This window comes from Gorilla gorilla, chromosome 17 (genome assembly GCF_029281585.2).
Source record: "Gorilla gorilla gorilla isolate KB3781 chromosome 17, NHGRI_mGorGor1-v2.1_pri, whole genome shotgun sequence".
Taxonomy (NCBI): Eukaryota; Metazoa; Chordata; class Mammalia; order Primates; family Hominidae; genus Gorilla; species Gorilla gorilla.
Window position 1 is genome coordinate 28,755,127 of NC_073241.2, and position 13,152 is coordinate 28,768,278.

Sequence of the window (13,152 nt, forward strand, 5' to 3'; positions counted from 1 at the left end):
CTCAGTGTATGGCATCCTACACCTGGGTAATTAACACTGCCAGCATGATAAGAAGGTCCCTTCATCACTATTGCCACTAGTCCTTCCGACTCCTGTGCCCTGTTCCTTCTTTATTGGAACCCAAGAACGAGCAAACATAGTATTTTCAAACATCTCTCCCCCTTCCCTGGTACCACCAATATTCCACCATCCTAATTCCCTCAGAAGCATTCAGTCTCTCCATCCTGAGGTGGTGAAATCCCTCTAGGCATTTATAAGTATACCTGGACGTAAGAAATACAAGATACCGTTGTATTAACTAAATATAGTGTTGCTAAGTTCGTACTTTTCCTTGGTTGATTTTATTTTATAAATAGGTATCACTGGCATTTTTCAAAATGCGGTAGGCACAGAGAGTATATATGATGGAATTACATCCTCCTTCCCTGCACTCAGCAACCGAGATCTTCCCCCTACGGGCACTCAAAGGTTTCATTGTCTGAAATATCAGCCCAAACGTAGTTTATGTTTAGTAAGCACCAACTGTAAATAGTCCCACCTCCAAACGGAGTGGATTTAGGTTTCACTTTTCCAAGGAAAATCCATCAAAGAATTTTTCCACGTACTTTAAAACCATCCCACGTATAGAATCCATTATTATTGATGGGGACAGGCCCGAGGGGCAGCGGCGGGGATTCCGGGGGACTGGGAGTGGGGGGTTGGGGTTACTCTTGGCTTTTTGCCCTCTCCTGCCGCCGGCTGCTGCAGTTTCTTTCGCTTTGCGGCGCGGTGGACAGGGTGAGCTCTCGGGACTGATGGCGGTTTTGGAAGAGGCCTGGGGCTAAGGACAGGCCAGGGCGGAGGGAGAGGCGGACCGCTGGCGTGGCTGGATCTGGGCGCGCTGTCGGACCTTCCACATCACCAGCTGCAGGCAGGCGTTTGCGTCCTCGCTGGAGTTGTGGCCGTCCTGGCTGTCCTGGATGATCTGTCCCAGGTAGTCGGCCGCGAGATTCCTGAGGGAGCGCTTGTAGGGGAAACCCAGGTAGTGCGGGAAGAGCACGCCGTGTCCACCACGGTGCTGTGGATGAGCTTCAGGGCCAGCAGATCGCTCTCCAGGCTGTGCCCGATGAGGATGGTTTGGGCGCTGAAAAAGCTCAGCAGGATGGCTTGGACTTGGGGCAAGGTGATGCTCGTCTTGGCGACGTCGGCCTCGGTGACTCCGGAAAACCTGGTGTTGTAGTCCACGATCTCGTTGTCGGGCTTGACGAAGGTGTCGTACACCACTCGCATGTCGGCGTCCACCACGGTGACGCGGGTCAGCTCTAGGCCATGCGTGGTGTAGCACATCTCACAGTCCAAGGCGTAGATTCCTGGATAAGCGTCTCTGGACAACTCTTTCTTGAAGGTCTCCACGAAGCCATCGAGGCTCTCCTTGCGGCCGTCCCGCACGTGCTGCTTTGCCACCTGGCAGCCCACAGAGCCAGGAGCAGCTGCACAGCAGGTGTACTGGCTAACCCGGCCTCCAGCCACCTGGCTCGAGCGGACCCGCCCCCAGTGATAATAACACAACTGGTCGCGTACACAGCGGCCCGAGGAGGACACCAGGTACTCGGTGCCACAACGGCAGCAGACCCTGCAGGAGGAGTCGCCGGGCCCCTTCCCCTGGCCAGTGAAGAGGACGGCGCCTCCGGGCCGCTCGGGGTGCGGGAAGGGGTAGCCGTTCTCCTTGAGCTGGTCCTGGGTGAGCAGGAACTCCTGGAGGCGGCCGTACAGGGCGGCCCTGCTGAGGCCGGGCATGGAGCTGGGGGTCAGGCCCTTGAGTCTCTTGAGGGTGTTCAGGACCACGTTCAGGTACCTGTTCTTGTTGGGGCTGCAGTCGTAGGCCACCTTCTCCTCGTTCAGCGCCTTCTCCTCGGCCTCCTGCTTGGAGGCGCAGAACTTGAGACACTCTTCGGTGAACAGTTGGAGATAGCCTCGGCGGATGACGGTGGGGACTTGGCACCCAGACCTTCGGAGGATAATGGGTTTCTTCAAACTCGGTAAGGATGGACCACGGAAGATTCGCTTAGAGCTGATGGTGGTGGTGGTCTTGCATGCCATCCCTGACCTGTTGCGCATCTTCCCTGGCTGTCTGCCGACCTTGGAGCCACTGGAGCGTTGGCTGCTGCTGGCCACCCGGGTTCTCTTGGCATCTGTGTAACCTGTGACCAAGCAAGGGCTGGAAGAGTGGGCGATCGTCTTCCTCTTCCTGGGGGCTGCGATGCGGACTCCCGAGGGCCTCTCTGACAGCCTTGGGGCGCCTGGCAAGCAGCAGGCCGATCCCCTCTGCGCAGGGAAGTAGCACGCCTCCGTCACCATCTTGGGCCACGCTGGGGGCACCGCTGGACCCCTGTTCTGGGGCTCCGCCTGGATGTCCACAAATGCTGAGGCCTGGCTGTGCATCTGGGGCACCCGGAGCCCGAAGCTCTGGGCAGGCTGATGAGAGGGCAGTGGGAATTCTGGAGCCTCCAGGGCCGCCTCCTCGGCCACCTTCTTAGCTTCTGGGTACCCAGGTGGGAACCAGCAGGGAGCTGTGGCTCGCAACATCTTGCTGCCTTCGGGAGCACGGGCCTGGCTCTGCTCCGCTCCCAGCTGGCGGCTTGCCTCCAGGGCCGCCTCCTCGGCCACCTTCTTAGCTTCTGGGTACCCAGGTGGGAACCAGCAGGGAGCTGTGGCTCGCAACATCTTGCTGCCTTCGGGAGCACCGGCCTGGCTCTGCTCCGCTCCCAGCTGGCGGCTTGCCTCCAGGGCCGCCTCCTCGGCCACCTTCTTAGCTTCTGGGTATCCAGGTGGGAACCAGCAGGGAGCTGTGGCTCGCAACATCTTGCTGCCTTCGGGAGCACCGGCCTGGCTCTGCTCCTCTCCCAACTGGCGGCTTCAATGAGTGCCGCGGCCGCCACGCGTCGCCTTTATAGACGCACAGGGCAGAGTGGGTGGGACTTCTCCTTGATAGGTTGCTGCTTCAATCCAATCACACTGAGCCTCATCTTCCACCAGACTCCAGCTTGGGAATGCCCCAGGGGGTGCGCTAGCGGAATCAACTGGAACTCCTGGTTGCTAACCTTGGAGCTAGGTTGCTTTTCCTGAGTTAATTAACTGTCCGTGCAGGGCAGTCCTATAATGGCTACTGGAATTGGGCTACCTAGGATTAAATGAAGGTTCAGGGAGGTTGGGCAACTTGCTTGGGCCCACACAGCACCCCATGGAGCCAGGACTGATCCAGCAGTCTGCTGCATGCTGGAGGGCAGGATCTCTCTGGGGTTGCCTTTCCCTGCTCTGTGCACTCCTCCGCTGTGGGCAAATTGAGGACAGGAAGTGGACCGCACCCACTTCTCTCCCAGGACTCGGGCAATGTTCAACACAGGGGGTCTTCCAAAGGTTCATAGAAAATGCACATGCTGAAGAAACTATGCATGGATTTCCACTGGTTTGCACTCAAATAAACTTGTCCTAACTTCTTATCACCTTTCTGAACTAGATCTAGTTTGAGGCACTGAGAAGGATGAGACATCCACTGAAAAGGACTCCTATCAGAGCAACATGAATTCCACGAAAACTGCAGCAAGAGCAAACATCAAATTTCTGGTGAAGCTTGGGTGGAAGAATGAAGAAATCATTGATGTTTTCAGAAAAGCTGATAAGGACACTACCCCAAAGAAATGAACTCTCTACGAATGTATAGCTTGTTTCAAGAAGAGGTGAGAAGAGGTGGAAGATGAATCCTGCAGTGGCTGTGAAAACCACTGTGCCCAGATCAGCTGCAGTTACGACGAGAGCTATCAGTGGAAATTTTAAACAGGAGGGATCACGATCCTGACGCATCCCTCTGACAGATGATAACCGGAAGTTGGAACATGGCTTTACCAATATGATCTCGAGGGCAAGGCATCATCAAAGCGGTGGCTACCAAGAGTTGGCAGTGGTCCAGTCAAAGGAAAAGGAGGCCAGTCAGGAGCCAACATCATGGCATCAGTGTTTTGGGACACTCAAGGCATTTTGCTTGCTGACTTTCTGAAGGGCCAAACATCTGCTTTTTAGGAGAGTGTTCTGAGAAGCTTAGATAAAGCTTTGGTAGAAACATGCTGGGAAAGTCTCACCAGATCCTTGTTCACCACCTCAGTGCTCTGCTCATTCCTCTCATCAAACAAGGGCAATTTTGTCAGTTTCAATGGGCAGTCCTTAGGAATTCACCTTACGGGCTGCTTTCGTTCCTTCTAGACTCTTTTTGATTCCTAATTATCATAAGTCACCCTGCCTTGCTTGGAAAGATGAGAGAAAGTCTCCTTGCCTTGCTGGGACAGATGAGAGATGAGATCCTCCTCTTCTCTCCCAGGACAGAATGGTCAGACTTGAGTTTCCTTTCTCCTCACTCTTCTCCTCCTTGAGGGAGGTGCTGTACCGGACAGACCTACTCCCGTGTCTAGACACGGGTAGACTCATTTAAGATCCTCACAGGCAATCCTCCATGGGGTCAAAGGGGAAGGACTTATTTCTTCAGGGCTCAGTAGTCCACATCCTTACGCGCACCTTCACCAGCCCAGGGCGGGGTAGCGGTGGGTGAAAGGGCGTGGCTCAGAGCCCGCTTCTTCCGCTCGGGCGTATCCTGGGAGGAACCCTTGTCCAGTGAGCGGGTCTTCGTCTCCACCAAATTCCCTAGGGGGACATTTCTGGCAGCCCTTCTTGTTCAGCAGCTTACGGGGGTCAGGTGGACCTCTGCTGGTCACCAGCCTGAAGCCCTTTCTCCATTTCAGCTATTTTTGCAGTTGCCTAGGTGACTTTTGAACCTCATTACCCAGAACAGCAAACGGACGAGGGGTGAGAAGAGTGGCCGTCTGGGTTTGCAGCATAGTGCTGCCTTAGAGGAGTTGTGCAGTCTTCGGGTGTGTGAAACTTCACCTGGCTGATTTGTGGGAATGCCTCCACAAATTCGCTAAATTCAGTAGCTTTTGCCTTCCAAGATTCATTTACACAATGTTGAATGCTTTAAATGAATGAGCGTGAAGAGTGCTGGGCTGGAAAGTGATGATATGGGTGGTAGGGACTCCTCGGAGTAGAGGAGTAGAGTTTTACTATTATAACTGGGAGGCAAATAAAAAGGAGCTGAACGTGATCCATAATAAAAGAAGCACACACTCACAAAGCTCCGTACCAACTACATTAAAATGGAAATCATGATATTTGGAAATACGACTTAATTGGAAATCATTAAGTAATCTCATCAAACATTTTTCAGTGGGTGGCAGGGCTATGGCGGGAAAACGGCAACGGTTCTGGCACCTACTTAACTTCATTCCATGAAATTCACCCAACAGGCCTCCAGAGAAGATATTACTGCTCTGATATTACAAAGGGAAAAACAGCTATGGCGTCTCTAAAAAGCACAACGTTCTAGGACTGGAATGACTTGAAATCCACACATAAATTTCTGAGTGTTTTTTGCCATAAGGTACTTTCCACCTTACTGTAAAGCACATCCTAAAATTGTCTGCAATGCAAATGGATTATGTGCATCCAACAGGAAACAGCACAGGTTGAGAAGCTGTTACTTCATAGCTCATTGCGACCACTAGTGAAAAGTGTGGGGTCTCATCACTTTTGCCAACTCGTTTTGCCTGTTGGTTTCTCCACACTGTCAGGAGGATTTGACCAACTCCCTGTGGCTCAGGTTCGCTTATGCAGCCTGGTGGGGAAACCAGTGGGTATTGAAGACCTGCCTCTGGTGTGCCAGGAAGTTGTGCCTGCCGGCCACTCTGACTTGCGATCTTCCGCCTCAGTGTATGGCATCCTACACCTGGGTAATTAACACTGCCAGCATGATAAGAAGGTCCCTTCATCACTATTGCCACTAGTCCTTCCGACTCCTGTGCCCTGTTCCTTCTTTATTGGGACCCAAGAACGAGCAAACATAGTATTTTCAAACATCTCTCCCCCTTCCCTGGTACCACCAATATTCCACCATCCTAATTCCCTCAGAAGCATTCAGTCTCTCCATCCTGAGGTGGTGAAATCCCTCTAGGCATTTATAAGTATACCTGGACGTAAGAAATACAAGATACCGTTGTATTAACTACATATAGTGTTGCTAAGTTCGTACTTTTCCTTGGTTGATTTTATTTTATAAATAGGTATCACTGGCATTTTTCAAAATGCGGTAGGCACAGAGAGTATATATGATGGAATTACATCCTCCTTCCCTGCACTCAGCAACCGAGATCTTCCCCCTACGGGCACTCAAAGGTTTCATTGTCTGAAATATCAGCCTAAACGTAGTTTATGTTTAGTAAGCACCAACTGTAAATAGTCCCACCTCCAAACGGAGTGGATTTAGGTTTCACTTTTCCAAGGAAAATCCATCAAAGAATTTTTCCACGTACTTTAAAACCATCCCACGTATAGAATCCATTATTATTGATGGGGACAGGCCCGAGGGGCAGCGGCGGGGATTCCGGGGGACTGGGAGTGGGGGGTTGGGGTTACTCTTGGCTTTTTGCCCTCTCCTGCCGCCGGCTGCTCCAGTTTCTTTCGCTTTGCGGCGCGGTGGACAGGGTGAGCTCTCGGGACTGATGGCGGTTTTGGAAGAGGCCTGGGGCTAAGGACAGGCCAGGGCGGAGGGAGAGGCGGACCGCTGGCGTGGCTGGATCTGGGCGCGCTGTCGGACCTTCCACATCACCAGCTGCAGGCAGGCGTTTGCGTCCTCGCTGGAGTTGTGGCCGTCCTGGCTGTCCTGGATGATCTGTCCCAGGTAGTCGGCCGCGAGATTCCTGAGGGAGCGCTTGTAGGGGAAACCCAGGTAGTGCGGGAAGAGCACGGCCGTGTCCACCACGGTGCTGTGGATGAGCTTCAGGGCCAGCAGATCGCTCTCCAGGCTGTGCCCGATGAGGATGGTTTGGGCGCTGAAAAAGCTCAGCAGGATGGCTTGGACTTGGGGCAGGGTGATGCTCGTCTTGGCGACGTCGGCCTCGGTGACTCCGGAAAACCTGGTGTTGTAGTCCACGATCTCGTTGTCGGGCTTGACGAAGGTGTCGTACACCACTCGCATGTCGGCGTCCACCACGGTGACGCGGGTCAGCTCTAGGCCATGCGTGGTGTAGCACATCTCACAGTCCAAGGCGTAGATTCCTGGATAAGCGTCTCTGGACAACTCTTTCTTGAAGGTCTCCACGAAGCCATCGAGGCTCTCCTTGCGGCCGTCCCGCACGTGCTGCTTTGCCACCTGGCAGCCCACAGAGCCAGGAGCAGCTGCACAGCAGGTGTACTGGCTAACCCGGCCTCCAGCCACCTGGCTCGAGCGGACCCGCCCCCAGTGATAATAACACAACTGGTCGCGTACACAGCGGCCCGAGGAGGACACCAGGTACTCGGTGCCACAACGGCAGCAGACCCTGCAGGAGGAGTCGCCGGGCCCCTTCCCCTGGCCAGTGAAGAGGACGGCGCCTCCGGGCCGCTCGGGGTGCGGGAAGGGGTAGCCGTTCTCCTTGAGCTGGTCCTGGGTGAGCAGGAACTCCTGGAGGCGGCCGTACAGGGCGGCCCTGCTGAGGCCGGGCATGGAGCTGGGGGTCAGGCCCTTGAGTCTCTTGAGGGTGTTCAGGACCACGTTCAGGTACCTGTTCTTGTTGGGGCTGCAGTCGTAGGCCACCTTCTCCTCGTTCAGCGCCTTCTCCTCGGCCTCCTGCTTGGAGGCGCAGAACTTGAGACACTCTTCGGTGAACAGTTGGAGATAGCCTCGGCGGATGACGGTGGGGACTTGGCACCCAGACCTTCGGAGGATAATGGGTTTCTTCAAACTCGGTAAGGATGGACCACGGACGATTCGCTTAGAGCTGATGGTGGTGGTGGTCTTGCATGCCATCCCTGACCTGTTGCGCGTCTTCCCTGGCTGTCTGCCGACCTTGGAGCCACTGGAGCGTTGGCTGCTGCTGGCCACCCGGGTTCTCTTGGCATCTGTGTAACCTGTGACCAAGCAAGGGCTGGAAGAGTGGGCGATCGTCTTCCTCTTCCTGGGGGCTGCGATGCGGACTCCCGAGGGCCTCTCTGACAGCCTTGGGGCGCCTGGCAAGCAGCAGGCCGATCCCCTCTGCGCAGGGAAGTAGCACGCCTCCGTCACCATCTTGGGCCACGCTGGGGGCACCGCCGGACCCCTGTTCTGGGGCTCCGCCTGGATGTCCACAAATGCTGAGGCCTGGCTGTGCATCTGGGGCACCCGGAGCCCGAAGCTCTGGGCAGGCTGATGAGAGGGCAGTGGGAATTCTGGAGCCTCCAGGGCCGCCTCCTCGGCCACCTTCTTAGCTTCTGGGTACCCAGGTGGGAACCAGCAGGGAGCTGTGGCTCGCAACATCTTGCTGCCTTCGGGAGCACGGGCCTGGCTCTGCTCCGCTCCCAGCTGGCGGCTTGCCTCCAGGGCCGCCTCCTCGGCCACCTTCTTAGCTTCTGGGTACCCAGGTGGGAACCAGCAGGGAGCTGTGGCTCGCAACATCTTGCTGCCTTCGGGAGCACCGGCCTGGCTCTGCTCCGCTCCCAGCTGGCGGCTTGCCTCCAGGGCCGCCTCCTCGGCCACCTTCTTAGCTTCTGGGTATCCAGGTGGGAACCAGCAGGGAGCTGTGGCTCGCAACATCTTGCTGCCTTCGGGAGCACCGGCCTGGCTCTGCTCCTCTCCCAACTGGCGGCTTCAATGAGTGCCGCGGCCGCCACGCGTCGCCTTTATAGACGCACAGGGCAGAGTGGGTGGGACTTCTCCTTGATAGGTTGCTGCTTCAATCCAATCACACTGAGCCTCATCTTCCACCAGACTCCAGCTTGGGAATGCCCCAGGGGGTGCGCTAGCGGAATCAACTGGAACTCCTGGTTGCTAACCTTGGAGCTAGGTTGCTTTTCCTGAGTTAATTAACTGTCCGTGCAGGGCAGTCCTATAATGGCTACTGGAATTGGGCTACCTAGGATTAAATGAAGGTTCAGGGAGGTTGGGCAACTTGCTTGGGCCCACACAGCACCCCATGGAGCCAGGACTGATCCAGCAGTCTGCTGCATGCTGGAGGGCAGGATCTCTCTGGGGTTGCCTTTCCCTGCTCTGTGCACTCCTCCGCTGTGGGCAAATTGAGGACAGGAAGTGGACCGCACCCACTTCTCTCCCAGGACTCGGGCAATGTTCAACACAGGGGGTCTTCCAAAGGTTCATAGAAAATGCACATGCTGAAGAAACTATGCATGGATTTCCACTGGTTTGCACTCAAATAAACTTGTCCTAACTTCTTATCACCTTTCTGAACTAGATCTAGTTTGAGGCACTGAGAAGGATGAGACATCCACTGAAAAGGACTCCTATCAGAGCAACATGAATTCCACGAAAACTGCAGCAAGAGCAAACATCAAATTTCTGGTGAAGCTTGGGTGGAAGAATGAAGAAATCATTGATGTTTTCAGAAAAGCTGATAAGGACACTACCCCAAAGAAATGAACTCTCTACGAATGTATAGCTTGTTTCAAGAAGAGGTGAGAAGAGGTGGAAGATGAATCCTGCAGTGGCTGTGAAAACCACTGTGCCCAGATCAGCTGCAGTTACGACGAGAGCTATCAGTGGAAATTTTAAACAGGAGGGATCACGATCCTGACGCATCCCTCTGACAGATGATAACCGGAAGTTGGAACATGGCTTTACCAATATGATCTCGAGGGCAAGGCATCATCAAAGCGGTGGCTACCAAGAGGTGGCAGTGGTCCAGTCAAAGGAAAAGGAGGCCAGTCAGGAGCCAACATCATGGCATCAGTGTTTTGGGACACTCAAGGCATTTTGCTTGCTGACTTTCTGAAGGGCCAAACATCTGCTTTTTAGGAGAGTGTTCTGAGAAGCTTAGATAAAGCTTTGGTAGAAACATGCTGGGAAAGTCTCACCAGATCCTTGTTCACCACCTCAGTGCTCTGCTCATTCCTCTCATCAAACAAGGGCAATTTTGTCAGTTTCAATGGGCAGTCCTTAGGAATTCACCTTACGGGCTGCTTTCGTTCCTTCTAGACTCTTTTTGATTCCTAATTATCATAAGTCACCCTGCCTTGCTTGGAAAGATGAGAGAAAGTCTCCTTGCCTTGCTGGGACAGATGAGAGATGAGATCCTCCTCTTCTCTCCCAGGACAGAATGGTCAGACTTGAGTTTCCTTTCTCCTCACTCTTCTCCTCCTTGAGGGAGGTGCTGTACCGGACAGACCTACTCCCGTGTCTAGACACGGGTAGACTCATTTAAGATCCTCACAGGCAATCCTCCATGGGGTCAAAGGGGAAGGACTTATTTCTTCAGGGCTCAGTAGTCCACATCCTTACGCGCACCTTCACCAGCCCAGGGCGGGGTAGCGGTGGGTGAAAGGGCGTGGCTCAGAGCCCGCTTCTTCCGCTCGGGCGTATCCTGGGAGGAACCCTTGTCCAGTGAGCGGGTCTTCGTCTCCACCAAATTCCCTAGGGGGACATTTCTGGCAGCCCTTCTTGTTCAGCAGCTTACGGGGGTCAGGTGGACCTCTGCTGGTCACCAGCCTGAAGCCCTTTCTCCATTTCAGCTATTTTTGCAGTTGCCTAGGTGACTTTTGAACCTCATTACCCAGAACAGCAAACGGACGAGGGGTGAGAAGAGTGGCCGTCTGGGTTTGCAGCATAGTGCTGCCTTAGAGGAGTTGTGCAGTCTTCGGGTGTGTGAAACTTCACCTGGCTGATTTGTGGGAATGCCTCCACAAATTCACTAAATTCAGTAGCTTTTGCCTTCCAAGATTCATTTACACAATGTTGAATGCTTTAAATGAATGAGCGTGAAGAGTGCTGGGCTGGAAAGTGATGATATGGGTGGTAGGGACTCCTCGGAGTAGAGGAGTAGAGTTTTACTATTATAACTGGGAGGCAAATAAAAAGGAGCTGAACGTGATCCATAATAAAAGAAGCACACACTCACAAAGCTCCGTACCAACTACATTAAAATGGAAATCATGATATTTGGAAATACGACTTAATTGGAAATCATTAAGTAATCTCATCAAACATTTTTCAGTGGGTGGCAGGGCTATGGCGGGAAAACGGCAACGGTTCTGGCACCTACTTAACTTCATTCCATGAAATTCACCCAACAGGCCTCCAGAGAAGATATTACTGCTCTGATATTACAAAGGGAAAAACAGCTATGGCGTCTCTAAAAAGCACAACGTTCTAGGACTGGAATGACTTGAAATCCACACATAAATTTCTGAGTGTTTTTTGCCATAAGGTACTTTCCACCTTACTGTAAAGCACATCCTAAAATTGTCTGCAATGCAAATGGATTATGTGCATCCAACAGGAAACAGCACAGGTTGAGAAGCTGTTACTTCATAGCTCATTGCGACCACTAGTGAAAAGTGTGGGGTCTCATCACTTTTGCCAACTCGTTTTGCCTGTTGGTTTCTCCACACTGTCAGGAGGATTTGACCAACTCCCTGTGGCTCAGGTTCGCTTATGCAGCCTGGTGGGGAAACCAGTGGGTATTGAAGACCTGCCTCTGGTGTGCCAGGAAGTTGTGCCTGCCGGCCACTCTGACTTGCGATCTTCCGCCTCAGTGTATGGCATCCTACACCTGGGTAATTAACACTGCCAGCATGATAAGAAGGTCCCTTCATCACTATTGCCACTAGTCCTTCCGACTCCTGTGCCCTGTTCCTTCTTTATTGGGACCCAAGAACGAGCAAACATAGTATTTTCAAACATCTCTCCCCCTTCCCTGGTACCACCAATATTCCACCATCCTAATTCCCTCAGAAGCATTCAGTCTCTCCATCCTGAGGTGGTGAAATCCCTCTAGGCATTTATAAGTATACCTGGACGTAAGAAATACAAGATACCGTTGTATTAACTACATATAGTGTTGCTAAGTTCGTACTTTTCCTTGGTTGATTTTATTTTATAAATAGGTATCACTGGCATTTTTCAAAATGCGGTAGGCACAGAGAGTATATATGATGGAATTACATCCTCCTTCCCTGCACTCAGCAACCGAGATCTTCCCCCTACGGGCACTCAAAGGTTTCATTGTCTGAAATATCAGCCTAAACGTAGTTTATGTTTAGTAAGCACCAACTGTAAATAGTCCCACCTCCAAACGGAGTGGATTTAGGTTTCACTTTTCCAAGGAAAATCCATCAAAGAATTTTTCCACGTACTTTAAAACCATCCCACGTATAGAATCCATTATTATTGATGGGGACAGGCCCGAGGGGCAGCGGCGGGGATTCCGGGGGACTGGGAGTGGGGGGTTGGGGTTACTCTTGGCTTTTTGCCCTCTCCTGCCGCCGGCTGCTCCAGTTTCTTTCGCTTTGCGGCGCGGTGGACAGGGTGAGCTCTCGGGACTGATGGCGGTTTTGGAAGAGGCCTGGGGCTAAGGACAGGCCAGGGCGGAGGGAGAGGCGGACCGCTGGCGTGGCTGGATCTGGGCGCGCTGTCGGACCTTCCACATCACCAGCTGCAGGCAGGCGTTTGCGTCCTCGCTGGAGTTGTGGCCGTCCTGGCTGTCCTGGATGATCTGTCCCAGGTAGTCGGCCGCGAGATTCCTGAGGGAGCGCTTGTAGGGGAAACCCAGGTAGTGCGGGAAGAGCACGGCCGTGTCCACCACGGTGCTGTGGATGAGCTTCAGGGCCAGCAGATCGCTCTCCAGGCTGTGCCCGATGAGGATGGTTTGGGCGCTGAAAAAGCTCAGCAGGATGGCTTGGACTTGGGGCAAGGTGATGCTCGTCTTGGCGACGTCGGCCTCGGTGACTCCGGAAAACCTGGTGTTGTAGTCCACGATCTCGTTGTCGGGCTTGACGAAGGTGTCGTACACCACTCGCATGTCGGCGTCCACCACGGTGACGCGGGTCAGCTCTAGGCCATGCGTGGTGTAGCACATCTCACAGTCCAAGGCGTAGATTCCTGGATAAGCGTCTCTGGACAACTCTTTCTTGAAGGTCTCCACGAAGCCATCGAGGCTCTCCTTGCGGCCGTCCCGCACGTGCTGCTTTGCCACCTGGCAGCCCACAGAGCCAGGAGCAGCTGCACAGCAGGTGTACTGGCTAACCCGGCCTCCAGCCACCTGGCTCGAGCGGACCCGCCCCCAGTGATAATAACACAACTGGTCGCGTACACAGCGGCCCGAGGAG